The 13,808-nt window shown below is 42.9% G+C and overlaps 1 protein-coding gene across 4 annotated transcripts in view; it reads left to right on the forward strand.

Annotated features, from left to right (window-relative positions):
- LOC125767609 (nuclear pore complex protein Nup214) overlaps nucleotides 1-13,808 on the forward strand; it is an 83,494-nt gene that overhangs the window by 24,911 nt on the left and 44,775 nt on the right. For all 4 annotated transcript variants that reach the window (XM_049434382.1, XM_049434381.1, XM_049434384.1 and 1 more), the window contains one exon: nucleotides 2,906-2,978. The gene's annotated coding sequence lies outside the window, so the exon portion shown is untranslated. The remainder of the gene's footprint in view (nucleotides 1-2,905; nucleotides 2,979-13,808) is intronic.

Genomic DNA, 13,808 nt, shown 5'->3' on the forward strand with positions numbered 1-13,808 from the left:
CCCGAGTCTTGTACATTGGTTCACGATCGTCACCGGAACTATTTTTGGGACGGTCCCTGAAATGAGAGGACACCCCTCGAGCATGTCACGCTACGCTTTCGAGCTGGGCGCCTTCTTCGCCTTGGCTTTTGGCCGCGCCTGTCACACACACGTATTGGTGCCTCTTTCTCTTCCATAGAAGGATCGATTCGATTTCGCCCTGCCGAACGGCACAAAGTCGTGACAACTTTGTTTATCGTTAATCGAACGAAATGATGTGCGACGGGCGCAGGGTACAGAATGGGATGAAATTACAATTTTCACCGCTCTGCTCGATTCCGAAAGTACCACCCCCAATTCGTAGGACATTTAGAAACTCGATGCTCTTGTTTCAGTGCCATTTTTTTTTCAATTTCCCTTTACCGAAGATGAATCGCGATGGTAGACATTTGTTGAACGCATTCAAAACTTGTACACACAAACACGCACTAGAGGAACAGTTCTGTTTTTTTTTCATCTCTGTGGACTAATTTCTTCGGTCCTACTTTTTTGTGCAAATTCACCTCTCTTTCAAGCAACAGAGAAGAAAAAATCTAGCGACACGAAAACATTTCTTTCCAATAAAAGTTTGAAGTTTTCATTAATCTAAGGTAACCGTGTGCGCAACGAATTCTGGACAACCGGAACCTAATGCTGCTGGACCCGGTTTGGGAGACGACATTGTCTTGTCTGTACTCTCGAATCTACAAGACACCCGTAACGTGTTGTTCAACTTTTAGTTTGGATGGGTGAATTAATTTCAAACCAGATCTCATTTTGCCACGGTTACGCTACGATGAGGTGACGTATTATGGCAAAAACATGTAGATACACGAACGTACCGTTGTGTGTGAGAAGAAGTTTTTAGCACACTTTACAATACCGCAACAAATAGACAATAGTACGGCATGGATGGGTGTGCTTTTTTTACCTTCAAGTAATTTATTTAGCAAACAAAACTAAAAATCGGGTTCCATCCAAGCTAGATTCGATTATTCATTGTACAAACATGTGCAAAAAGACATTTTATTTTTTTTCTTAGTTTTTTCTTGAAGATTTACTTCATTCATGTCTTTTTGCGTCCATTGATGAAATATTTTGAAAATCTCTAAAATTTTACATTGAAAACATCTTCTACTTATTATAAACGTTATTTTACAAGCAAAAACTAAATAAATTTTTGAGCAGTAAATAGATAAACTTCCTCCTCAAAATAATTATAAATACATCCACCATTAATTATGTGTTTATAAAAGTCAGCAAGTTACAAAGCAAATGACAATAGACGTCTCTCGAATAGTCTTTTTTTAACAAAACAATCATTTAACTAAAACGTAACAACAAACCCTAACAGTATCGCTGAAAGCTATAATTCGCCACTTTCCTAATACGCTCAGCTGCACCAAAAAGTACCCGTCCACCTTTCTAAATACGCCCTCTGTAACCACTACGTTGACGTTTGCCTTCGGTGCTACTTTTCTCTTCCGCTAACGAGACCGACTGTGATCTGGATGCTAACCTAATATCGATTGTGGGAGTAATCAACAAGGTGGTTAATGATCATACTTATCGCCCACCCGGGAACGGGAACTGAGACATCGCTGACGCAAGGCTTCCAGAAAATTGTGGACCTCCAGTAGCGAACACTAGGCTTTTGTGCCTTTGGTCGTCCATCCCTTTAGCAATAGCAGGAACCGAGCGGGAAAGCAAACGGCCACCTTTCCTGGAATGGTCGTAGCAAACCAACATTATCTCGATTTAGCATACTTTATCAGTGAACTATGCAGCGAAGGATGCAATTTCGGTCCATATTCTTAACCTGTCACTATATTTATTTGAACACTTTGTCGTGCTTATCGCGGAAATTGGGCAAACCATTACGGCTACGGTTCCCCTAAAGCGTGTGCCCACTTATCGCTCGTAACTCTAAACACCCTGCCAGTGATTTTATAACCTGCATCAACAACTCCAAAACAAAACCTCCCGCCCCGTACCTTTTTGGAAGCTGTCTCCCAACTGGGACGGAACCGAAAAGCAGCTGAAACGACTACCCCATCACTGTATCACTATAATTTTCCTTTCCCGCCGTGCTTGTTGAAGGGATTTCCATGTGCCTGACAACATCCCACGTGTACCAAAGGCTCGAATACGAGAAAAAAAGTTGAGATGAAAGTGAAGGTTTTCTGTATCATTTTTCCCCATCGCCCATCTTTGCAGCTTCATCCCATTTCCCAACGTTCCATAATTTCCACGCACCAAGCGAGCATCACACCCACGGTCAGTTCTTTAGACAACACCACCAAAAACTACTACCACGGTCGGTAATTTCGCTTGTTTGATCCGCACGTCCGTAAATGAAGTAATCAGTAAATGTGATTTTGGAAGTGTTTACATCACAACGCAGTTCCCAGCGGCCGACAGGCCCAAAGTAAAAGAAGACGTAAAAAGTTTATTGTTTCCTATTGTTTTTCACCTTTTTACGTTGCTTTTTCCACACACACACCACGGGTATCTCCACAATGTATGCGGTTGTTTGCCAGTTTGCTGTGGGCTAACTGTTCTTTGCGTTCGGCGGGAGATTCCGGTGAGACTTACCGGATTTACAACGGAACTCATTTTGCGTGACACCATATTCCCAGTGGTTTAGCTAACTTGTTTCGCTTTCATTCATGCGTTTTCTTGTTTTTGTTGCGATTTTTTTTGACATACTCTTTTGTTACGAAAATGTATGTTATTTGGTTATGAACACTAGCGACATCATCTTGTTTTACAACAATTTTTAGATTTAGAGGTTTTTAGATGCTTATGTGTAACTTGTTTGTTTTAATCATCATTTACATGTATCATCTTTTTTTATTTTAAATTGTTATACTTTTTTTTCTTACAGGAGGAAACAGTTGAAAGATCATAACAACATTTTTTACGGAAAACGACACAAAGCCTACGAGATACCGAACAAGGTAAGATAAATAATGCTTTTCATATTAACTCTTATTTATAGTCTTACTAAAGCCATACTAAGCCTAGCTAAAGCATAATCATGTAAATAAATATCCTCACTAAAAATTAGTTACTGATTAATTTTTTTTCAAATTCATCAATTCACCCGTCATCATAACTAGAGTGAAAGATGTTTGCCTTTCTGTTCGATTGAGCTCCAAGAATTCAATTGTTCCGACAGTGCCGCCTACAATGATCATATAAAATTCTTTATCAGTGGAACGCCGATTAGTCGAGTACCTTTTAACTGGATACTTATCTTTCTTTGTCCAGTTTTAACTTTCGTATTAGACGCTTAATTGTTAATCCCACGGTTGTTTTTTTTTTGCTCGGTTAGAACAGCCTGGCTGTATTAAGACTTATTTTACCACGTAGCAGAATAGTCAATCCATGTTCCGGGGGTCCGGATGGGGTTTGATCCTTAGTCCTGCTTTGTGGGCCGGCGCAGTTTATCACATCACATCACACCACCCGGCCGCCCTTATCTCACAGTTTTCTTTGTACAACAAACAATTCTAAAATTAAACTAATTTTACATTAAAAGCATTAACTGTAAACATGCGAGATTTGTCCGTTTACTAAAAACGTGCGTCAATCGGACCAAATCTTAGACGGACCTTAATGTGTCACACTCGAGGCTTCCATCACCCGCCACTTAAACCCCTTTTTTCTATTTTTCGTTACGCCACTAACGCATTGAATTTCCACCGCAGCGTGCCAGTATCAGATTGCATACGTAGTACGCGTACCCGCGAACCGTGAGAGCATTCGCTTCAAGAAGTCACGTTTAGAAAACCGATTGTGGCTACGAATGGTTGTTCGCGCGACTCGTAATTCTACACCGTAGCCCTTTACCACAGCTGGGAAGGTTCGGTAAGGAATCTGCGGTGCGGGAAGTTGGTCAGAAGGCACTAGGAGAAGAGGAAAAAAAACTTCATGGATGACTCCAATCTGATTCCATCGATGGAGAGAAACAGACAGACTGAGGGATAAAATACCCTACAGCCGGATATAACGATATCTCAATCTTGCCAAACCAGCAAACACAACGCGATAAAAAAAAGTCGGCACCGATCGATCCGGCATTCTGGGACAGCTGGGCGGGAAGTAATTTGTCATGCAATCAATTAATCGTCCGTTTGGGTCTTTGGGGAGCCTTCTACATTTTTTTTTGCGTCGTTTCCTCGATTTTCACCATTCAACGACGTTCGATCGCGAGAAGCTAAATTTTCCACTAATCGTCGGAACGATTAAACGGCGAGTTCTCTTCCTCGCCGGTTTCCACTCGGTGTTAAACTCCTCCGGCACCGGAAATGCAAACGAACGCTAACGAACAAAGCCGCCCGCTGGAATACGCGGCAGCCCACAGGAAGGAAGAAGATTCACGCAAGATTAGCGAACGTCGATACCCAAATCGAGCCAAACCTACCCAGGGGGGAACTGGCGCTCAAAATGCGATCATCAACTCCCGAACGGACGGAAGTGAGTGAAGGATCTTTCTTTTCCATTTTAATTTTTCCCCATCCTCGTTCGGACGAAAAACCTAACTGATGGACGCCCTGTTCAACCTACGAAATTATCACAAAGCGCAAAACAAGCCCGATCAACAATCCGATACCCTGCTGGCGGTTCGGAAAAGGGCCCGCGCTCGGTAGGCGTGCTGCAATTCGAATAAAATTGTACCAATCAATCGAGTTCCGCCGCCTGGCGCTCGGGCACGATTGCGATCGCGCTTATGCAACGATCTTCCGGCCCCATTTGTAAGATTCCACCTTTCGATACATTAATCAGAATCGATAAAATTTGATGGCAATCGTTAGGAAGATGGCCCGGGTTCGGTGTCCAAAAATTATACAACAGCGTGGAAATGAAGAAAACAGAAAGAAACAGAGAAACTGATCCATTCGTACAGATTGGTTTGCTAGTTGGACGCGAGTGTTTAGATCATGTTGTGATTTCCCCAATTTTTAACGCTCGTTGTTTTCTCGCTCTTCAATGAGTGCACATGATTGATGAATAACTGACTAGCATCCGATCACCGATCGCTCCATCCCGTGTTTCTACTTAGACGGATTAGAGTGTTGTTTGACTCGTTAGTTATCATGCAAGTCGATCACATGGAGTGGCATTGTTTTTACATTGTTTTTATTCCATGTTGGGTAATAATGAAATGTTAAAAAATATTTTAAAAAACAGACCAAATAAGAGATTGTCTTTAATCCAGACCAATGAAACAAGACAAGTCAATTTTATGTCAGACATTAAAGATCTTTTTGAGGTATCTCTACTTTAGAATTCCCGATTTGTATTTATTTTATCTGGTTGGATACACACGCTTAACCATTAACCAGTTTTATTGGTTGGTTTCACGCAATTTGTTACATACAATGAAAAATAAATATGATCCCAAACCGAACATCGTATGTAGCACAGGAAATACTATCAATAGTTGATTCGTGTTTTGACACGCCAACGACAAAGAAAGCAAGCGAAAACCGCACCGTAAAGGAAATCAATGCGTGTTTCATTAGGAGGGCCCGCTAAAGAAACGCTCTTGTTCCCTTCTCGTACGAAAGTTCACGCACCCCGAAGGAAATGATGATCGGCCAGAGATCGATCCGGTGGGCCCATCCATCTCCGTGCCATAACTTTCGATTTTGTTTCATTCAACCATAAACCCTCAAATCACCTCATCTCCCGAGTTTTTTTTTCAACTCCCTCCCCCCCGCATGCGTAGTGTCGCCACATTGTGGTGTGGCCGCATCATAAAACGACACCGAGTGCGTTTTGTGGCGCATGCTTAATTACGTCCGTCCGCCCCGTTATGCTACTCCCGTGCCACGGTGCCACGGGTTTACAGTCTCGGAAGTGTGGCTGCATGATCTGACCCTACCCGACAGTACCGAAAATAAACACACGGGAACTCTCACTTTCACGAACCTGCCAGCGAAATGGGAGACCCTTAGGGAAAAAAGGAAGTAACAAACGCACTGCGGGTGGAGGGAAGAATGAAGTGAAAGAAAAAGAGTGAGAAAATCGAAGAAAAAAACACAAACACACAAATCCGTGCAAGATCGTGATATCGGTTTTGTGAGGTTTCGTCCATGATCTTGCTGGTCCGACGAGTCAACCCGGTGTTGACGACCGGTGTTAACGCGACCACGAGCGCGATCCAGCCGAAGGTGCTCGTTTGTGCTAAACACAAATCGTATAATTTATTATCTTACTCACAGAGCAGTTTTGATAGCGAACGAAAGGCTTCGCGCAACCGATACTCAAATCAATGTCCAAAACACACCATCACATTACAACACTGGACGAACGTTTTTTTTTTGTGGATTGGAATTGGTCACTCCTGCAGGCGAACTTTCTCAATAGTATCATAGCTTTAAACTTCATTTCCAAGATATGAGGTTTTATTTGATACTAAGGATGAAGTTTTGAATCAACTCTCCTTCTCCATGAAACTTGTTGTAATGGAGTGCGAATTTGAAATGAAACCAATATCAGACGTCATGGAACTGACAAACTTGCGGTTTTGGCATATTTAAGAAAGCGAAGAATTATATAAACCTAGGCAAGAAATTAATTATCATACAACAGACAACTTTTAATCTCACCATTTCAACACGGAGAGACAACTTCACGAAATATTCCCATACATGGTTTCGGGTGTCATTTCGAAAATTGAATTCCCTTTTGGAGTTCCCTTTTTGGAAATTGCTCTTGAACTTTAAGGTTACCAAAATATACTCATTTTCCTTTTTTCCTCTCGAATTAGTCTATTTTTATCATTTGAAATGTTCTTTTTCTGCTTCCCCCTTATAGTTTGATTGTTTGACGCGAACATGTGTTGTGCTCTACGTATGTTACAATCCATTAACTCGTAGGAAAGGAATGTCATCTTCTTCTAAAATTACCATTTTCTCACAACTGCAATACACAACCAAAAGTTCATCTTCTGCCTGATTATTGTTTTGTTATTCGAAATAAATGAATTTCCAAACAACAATCTCTTGCAACCAGCCATCGTAGTGTAGCAATAGAACGCACTCGAGAACGGTTGATGAATCATAAATTTGGCCCCAGGCCAACGAGGGAGGGCTACCCACCCTAGCTGAAAGGGAACGGAAATAAATTGAGAAAAAAAACTGTGCAGTTGCACAAACGTCTCACTGGAGGTACGCTAATGCTGAAGCTGAGCCGACGATGATGCTCATGTCACAGAAGATGCCTTTCCAGAATGAAGCCAAAGGGGGGAAGAATTCATCTATCTTCCGGGCAGAAGACAACGATAGGCAACGTTGTTTGCGTCAGCAATTTATGGGTGCATGCTTGAAACGAATGCAAACAAGAATCGAACTACGACTGTCGCTTAGAAACGTGCCATTTCGAATGCCTTTCGAAATGTTCTGATGTACAATCGAGTTCCTCTGAGTGGTTACGACTTTGGTGGCAGAGAAGGTAAATATTTCTGCAAACATTACAGACAAGTTTAACTCATCGTGGCCCTGTTAGTAGACGACATTGATCATTTTATGATTTTATTAAATTTTATAAGGTACTATTTGTTCTTGTCTGAAAAGTTTGAAGAATTTAAAATATTCTCAATATGCTGAGCTTCAGTATTATACAAAATTATTGATATTACTGTTTATATTAAAGGACATAGAAATATTATTTCATAGAATATATCTCTATATAACGAGTTCCAGCTTTTTGTAGGATTATAGCAAATTTTATGTTTTAACGACAACCGACGAGACATACTTCCGTTCTACAATCGTGTCATTGAAGCGCAAGTGTGTCTATGCTATTTTTAAACCAAGTAAGCGGAATTCGAGTTTATCCTATACTTAAAATGCAGGTGTCCCCTACAACAATCATTACCATAAAGATGAGTTACTCATAAGCAATAGCCAAGTGTTTCTGCCTCACCGAAAGACCGACACATCTCCAACAGCCTGAAACACGAAACTGTCGCCATCCGCTCAGCTCAACAGCATGCATCATCCAACCAGAAATACAACGCACTTCACCACACAAATGATATTTGCATAGCTCTTGCCCACCTCGAGCAATCCAGGCACAAGTCTCAGTGTGATATTCGCGGTCCAAGCGATGGCAACGATTTGCAACTCGCGCACAACAAACAATGCCCTTTCGAATACGACCACACCGAAGGCCGTCGGCGGAAACGACAAAAGTTCTTCGTCACGCCACGATCGCTTCACGCGACGGAAGCCTCATTCAGTTTGATGGTGATGATCTTTTCGGTGACTGGCGGTAAAAATGGGTTTTCGTTCCCGGTTTCCGTTCCGGAAAACCCTTACAGCCCTTACAGTCTGCACCAGCGGTAGATCGGTGTACGAAAAGAGTTATGATTCGATGCGGTGGCTTTATCGCGTATATGCTTCCGTCGCTCGAGTTCAGGCTAAGGGAAGGTAAAAATGAGACTCGGAAGTGTAAAAGTAAAAGGATGATACGCAAAGGAAGGGTGTGGCTGATCGGGAAACGGTCACATGTAAATTAACCGTGTGTGCGAAAAGATGCGTGCGTACGTGCGGTTTTTCTCCCCGTGTTTTGCTCTCTTATACTAAAACCCCCTTTGGGAGACATTGACCCAAAGAAGACGACGGAAAGCCAACTAACCTACGGCGTTGGGGGTTCAGCTCGCAACAAACAACAACAGAAAGGAAGATATACACGCCACGAGTCGTATGTTCCACCGTTCAACCGGTACCGCCGTTTCAAATGCATCCGCCTGGGGTCGAACGCTATCGAGGAAAATTGGGTTAGAGTGTCAGTGGATCAATTTTGCTGTTTTGTCGCGATTTGCATTAACGCATTCACGGCGCAACAACAGTGAAAACGGCAACAGCGAAAACAAATGTCATCCGGTTCGATTTTGCGGGTGCTTACTTTTTTTTTTGTTTCGCCAGTAAACCGTGGACAACTTTCAAAAACTGGTGCTTTTTTCGGATTTTCTTATCTTATTAATGCTTTGTGTCATATTTTGGGCTGAGAAAAGAAACAAAGATATGAAGTAAAAATTAATTTACTGTTCAGCTCTATTTTTTTTCTGCATTACTTTTTAAAAGGTGTGATCATAGTGTTATACATTTATAAAGCATTTCATCGACGGTTTACGCAATTGTTTGCGGTTTTTAAGGCGATTATTTAACGCTGCATATCACGTTAAACTAGATCGACAGCTTGGAAAATTTCAATGTTTCTTTTAAGGGTGTTTATTTTTGATACAACACTTCCTTATTAATGGAACAGTGAAAAATACACATGTATTTCGAATGAAATGTAGCACTTCTATAATGATTAACAATAACATATGTAACTCGATGCAACCCCGTATCGTGATGCGTTGTACCATTCCGGCCCCTTTCGCTTCATAATCGATCCATGCAATCCGATCTTGTTCAGAACGCACGTTAATCCAAAACCACCATTCAGTAAATAATACGCACCGTTTCAACGATCACCCAATCACTTGCCCAGCTGCTGCAGTATATCGTCCGATCAACACGGTACTGTCAGCTGTCCTCTTAGGGCTAAGATCTTTCAAGATTTTATCGATCTATCAAGTGCGTCCCCGTACGTGGACCTAATCGTGCTCTATACTTCACGCACTACATACAGACACTCACACAGGAGGATTCTGTTGCTGCACGCGATCCCGATTACACAACGATCCTGCCGTATAGCTGCACACTGGGACATACGAAGTATCGCCGGGAGAGCCGTTGATTGAACGCCAAACCTCGCATGGACTGCAACGGGGAGCACGAACGAGCTGCATGTCGTTCGATCGCCACGACCATGACACTACCCGATCGCTGAATGTCGTTGAGTGGCCGCCATCGGTGTGAACTTTCGTCGCACGAAAACAACCGTTGCGCTAATCTGGAACCGAAGCGGAACAGGGGCACCTAATCCCCGTCAGGTTGAAAGTGATTTATTGCTTCCAACAGGCGTGTAAACTACACTCAATTAATCTTGCGCTCCTAAAAAAGAACGGAACCTGATCACCCGGAATATCCTTGGGGTGCTGTTGTTGCATTTTATATAGAGCATGTGCGTGTGTGTGTGTGTGTGTGTGTCACTATGTAAAATCAATATGGATAACCAATGACAATTGGAGCAGAACAGAGAAGAAAGGTTGAGGTTGAGACAGTTTTGCCTTCTCCAATAACGGTAACCTAAGCCTCACTGTTGTATTGCTGCTTGTCTAATCAAGAATTCGCTGTAACTTTATGCTAATAGACATCGTCCTTTCATGGCTATCGCGAATCCATTTCAACTTGCGCCATTTTTTTTCTATGCTGTCTTACTAAACAAATACATTCGTCATTTGATTTGAAAGTTCGTGAATCACGCCTGCAGACATGATGAATTGAAACTACATGAAGTTGCCGAAAGACTTGCCCCGATAGCATAGTTGGTCTAATGTTGGAGGCATCTCCATGCCTAATGAAGATAAATAGTCTATCAAGCCCAGCGCGATTGTTGTTGTTGGGAGCACTTTTTCACCCATAAATCATCGTCCAACAAAGCTGAGCTATCTCTCCTGCTGGCGGGTTTTCTTGGTGCTCCATTAGGTTTGGTAAGGTTACTTTTTGCATACAATTCCTCATTGCGGGTTGGTGAATTTTATCTGAAATTGAATCGCCGCTTCGTTGTTGCGAAACACAACCACCACCCAGGGAAGTTTTAGCAATGCGGAAAAAAAACTTTCTCCACCACTTCCTTGTTCGGTCTTAAAAATTTTCAAATGCACCGCGTCAGGACTTTCATGGCAGTGCGGCCATCCTTTAATGAGGTAATTAAGATTTTCCCGACACCACACCGTAGCGCCACGATAAAGATCCCAACTTGTTCATTGTTGGTCCATACACACACAATCGGTTTTGTGCACTCGCTAGTAATAAATCTTTTAGGTGATCTTCTCCAGTCAAACGCGATCCGACACCCAGCCGAAGAACGCCGTAAATTATACGCGCGCAGGCGCAAGATCAGCACCGATCCGATACTCCTAAAGACCCATCCTCTCATTAGGCCAACTTCGGTGTTAATTCCCATTGACCTCGCCAAAGGCTCAAGATGATGCCTTTCACCTAGCCAAACCCCGGGAGCTGCCAAAAACGCCGACATCAAACACACGGGTCAATGATGCTGGATCATCTCGGCCATACCTCCAAAGCGATGGCGTGCCAATAGAGCGCAATCGATATCTGCCGTCCGCGTCCACTGCATGTACTCTAGCCTTCGCATGCCAATCCAAACCACCGCACCGTGATGCGCATCTGCCCCATCTGCAATGGAGCAACCCGTTTAGAGACACCGGCGGTTGGACCTGGTGCTTTCGAAAGTGAGATCGTGTATGTTTGATGAAATCGAAACCACCGGTTGTCGCTCGAAAGGTGGCCCTTCTTCCGTGTACAAGCAGACGAAACGCTGGCCTAATCAATTGGGTAAACACCGTTCCAAGGCGACTGCAGTCGGGTGTCTGAGCTCTTTCATCAAAGGCACGAGGTGCGCATGCGCGGGTGTCTGGAGTACCTACCGAAAGAAGTACCATCTGCATAACAATTGCATGTACCGAAACATTTCTCCACCAGGGATGCTGCTGCTGCTGTTGTTGTCGAGGTTGTATAATTGAAAGCAATGCTAATGAGTAGTTTTGCTACGGTTGCCCACACGGTACACACTTTACCTCCGCACCGTTTTCGAAGTGGCGTCCCGTGAGATCTTGAGCCCTGGTATGCCACCAGGGCTAAGGCATTCCCTTTTTTTGTTTTCCTCACGGTACATCAGACCAGTCCAGTTCACGAGCACGATCACGAGCCGGCTTGTTTGACCTCCGCTTAGCTAAACCACCGGGGCGACCACACGAGTGTTTGAGGATCGTGTTTTCAAGCCGTTCGATCCGATATGCTGATCGTATGTTGAACGGATGCCTTTTACCTCGCGCGATCGAGACCGGTTACACCAATGGGACACGAGACCGTGCACACGCGATTACGGAACAGATGAGCCGTGACCGACCGGTAAGCCATGAGCATTGTACAATGTATGATCTGCTTTTAATGTGCGGCTGAATCAAAACGATCCCTAACGACCTAATATGCTTGAACGTAATTAAATCATAACGGAACGGAGGTTGGAAAAATTAGAACATTATAGTGTCTTCGACGAACCAAAAAAAAATCCCGAGAATAAACATAATTATTTCGTACTAATGGATATTAAAATGTACTTATTTTCTAATTTTGGAATGTGGAAAAAAATCCGAAACCAAATACAGTCACGCTTGTGTGCAATATGGGACGTAAAGTAACTGTAAATGGAAAAGCGCATTTGTTAAGGAGATTTAAATGCGTTTTAATCGATTTATTTTTATTGGAATTTTGATTGAATTTTAAATTTATTTCTGGTACGAACATGGAATGTTTTATACCTCTATAGCTTTCAAAAAAAATTATATTATCAACCAAGACATTAAACGATTCTTCGTCGTTTGATTAGCTGTTAATAATCTTTACGCCCTCCAAAAATTCAACATCACTATGCTAATCTTTCTTAACTTTGCCATTAAAATTTCAAACTATGAACCATTTCAACGGTCCAACTTCATTAGCTAGTTTGTTTTACCCTTATTCATACGTTCATCGACTAATCGTGGGATGCGCATGATGAGCTATAAAACTCCTAAACCGCATACCCCCCTGTGATGGGATCGTTTCAGCCGCTAGTAAAAGCTACTCGAACAGGAATCTCTTCGAAGTAATCAAAATCAAACTGCCAATGATTTACGTTTATCGGTCATCATTTTTTGGTTTCGAACAGTAAACAAATAGAAGCGCTGCTCGAGTTGCTTCTGGGTCAAACATAAACAATTCCTCGCTAGCCATTAAAAATGGCAAGCTAATTTATTGTGACATCGGCACTGTTTATTAGAAACCCTCACCGTCAATGTTCATTAGAACTGCTGATCGAATAACGACTCCGAAGTCGAAAAAATCGACGACGATCGAAAACTCACTTTAACAAATTAATCAAGATTAAATGCTTCTTCAAGCGATTTTGGTGTTTAGTTCTAAACTGAAAACTACCGGGCAGTGCTCCATGGCAAAACAAACGTAGAAGAACGCTTGCCAACTCATTAGTCTTCCGACTGTTATATCCCAACGGAAACCAACGGATGCTAAGCGCAGTATGCCGTTAAACTCTGGCGTTTATTCGACGCATGTACGCATTGCCACGTATGTGCCCTCATTCCCGGCCTCCCGGCTAAAAAAACATCCCATCGATCACCCGCGTCAACGATCCCACGGGCACGAATGGAATGAACGTTACGCAATGGCAGCATTCCCTCATCGTGACTAACACCGGTGATGCTGCCCACCGTACACTACTCCCTTGTACCATTTTCGGGGCGGAAAAAGGGTCATTGGCACAGCACGCTTCGACAGATGCTAGAGCCGCTAGATTGTTCTCCGGTAATTCGGCACCAGACAGACCGTGTCTCAAACGTGTAATAGCTGTCAGAATGCGAAAAGCGCAAGCGACTGACCTAATGGTGGCCCGGGGACGGGCTTGGTAACTTTTATCAACGCTGAATGGGGCCACGGGTACACCTGGCAGCAAAAACACAGTTATTTTTTTACTTTTTATTCCACTGTTTGCCGACCTGCACCGAGGGATATTCCCAGCCCAGTCGGCTGTGGCTTAAACCATTAGTTCCGGAAATATTTAGGTGCGCACACTCCAGGAAA

The sequence above is a fragment of the Anopheles funestus genome, chromosome 3RL (assembly GCF_943734845.2).
Source record: "Anopheles funestus chromosome 3RL, idAnoFuneDA-416_04, whole genome shotgun sequence".
NCBI lineage: Eukaryota > Metazoa > Arthropoda > Insecta > Diptera > Culicidae > Anopheles > Anopheles funestus.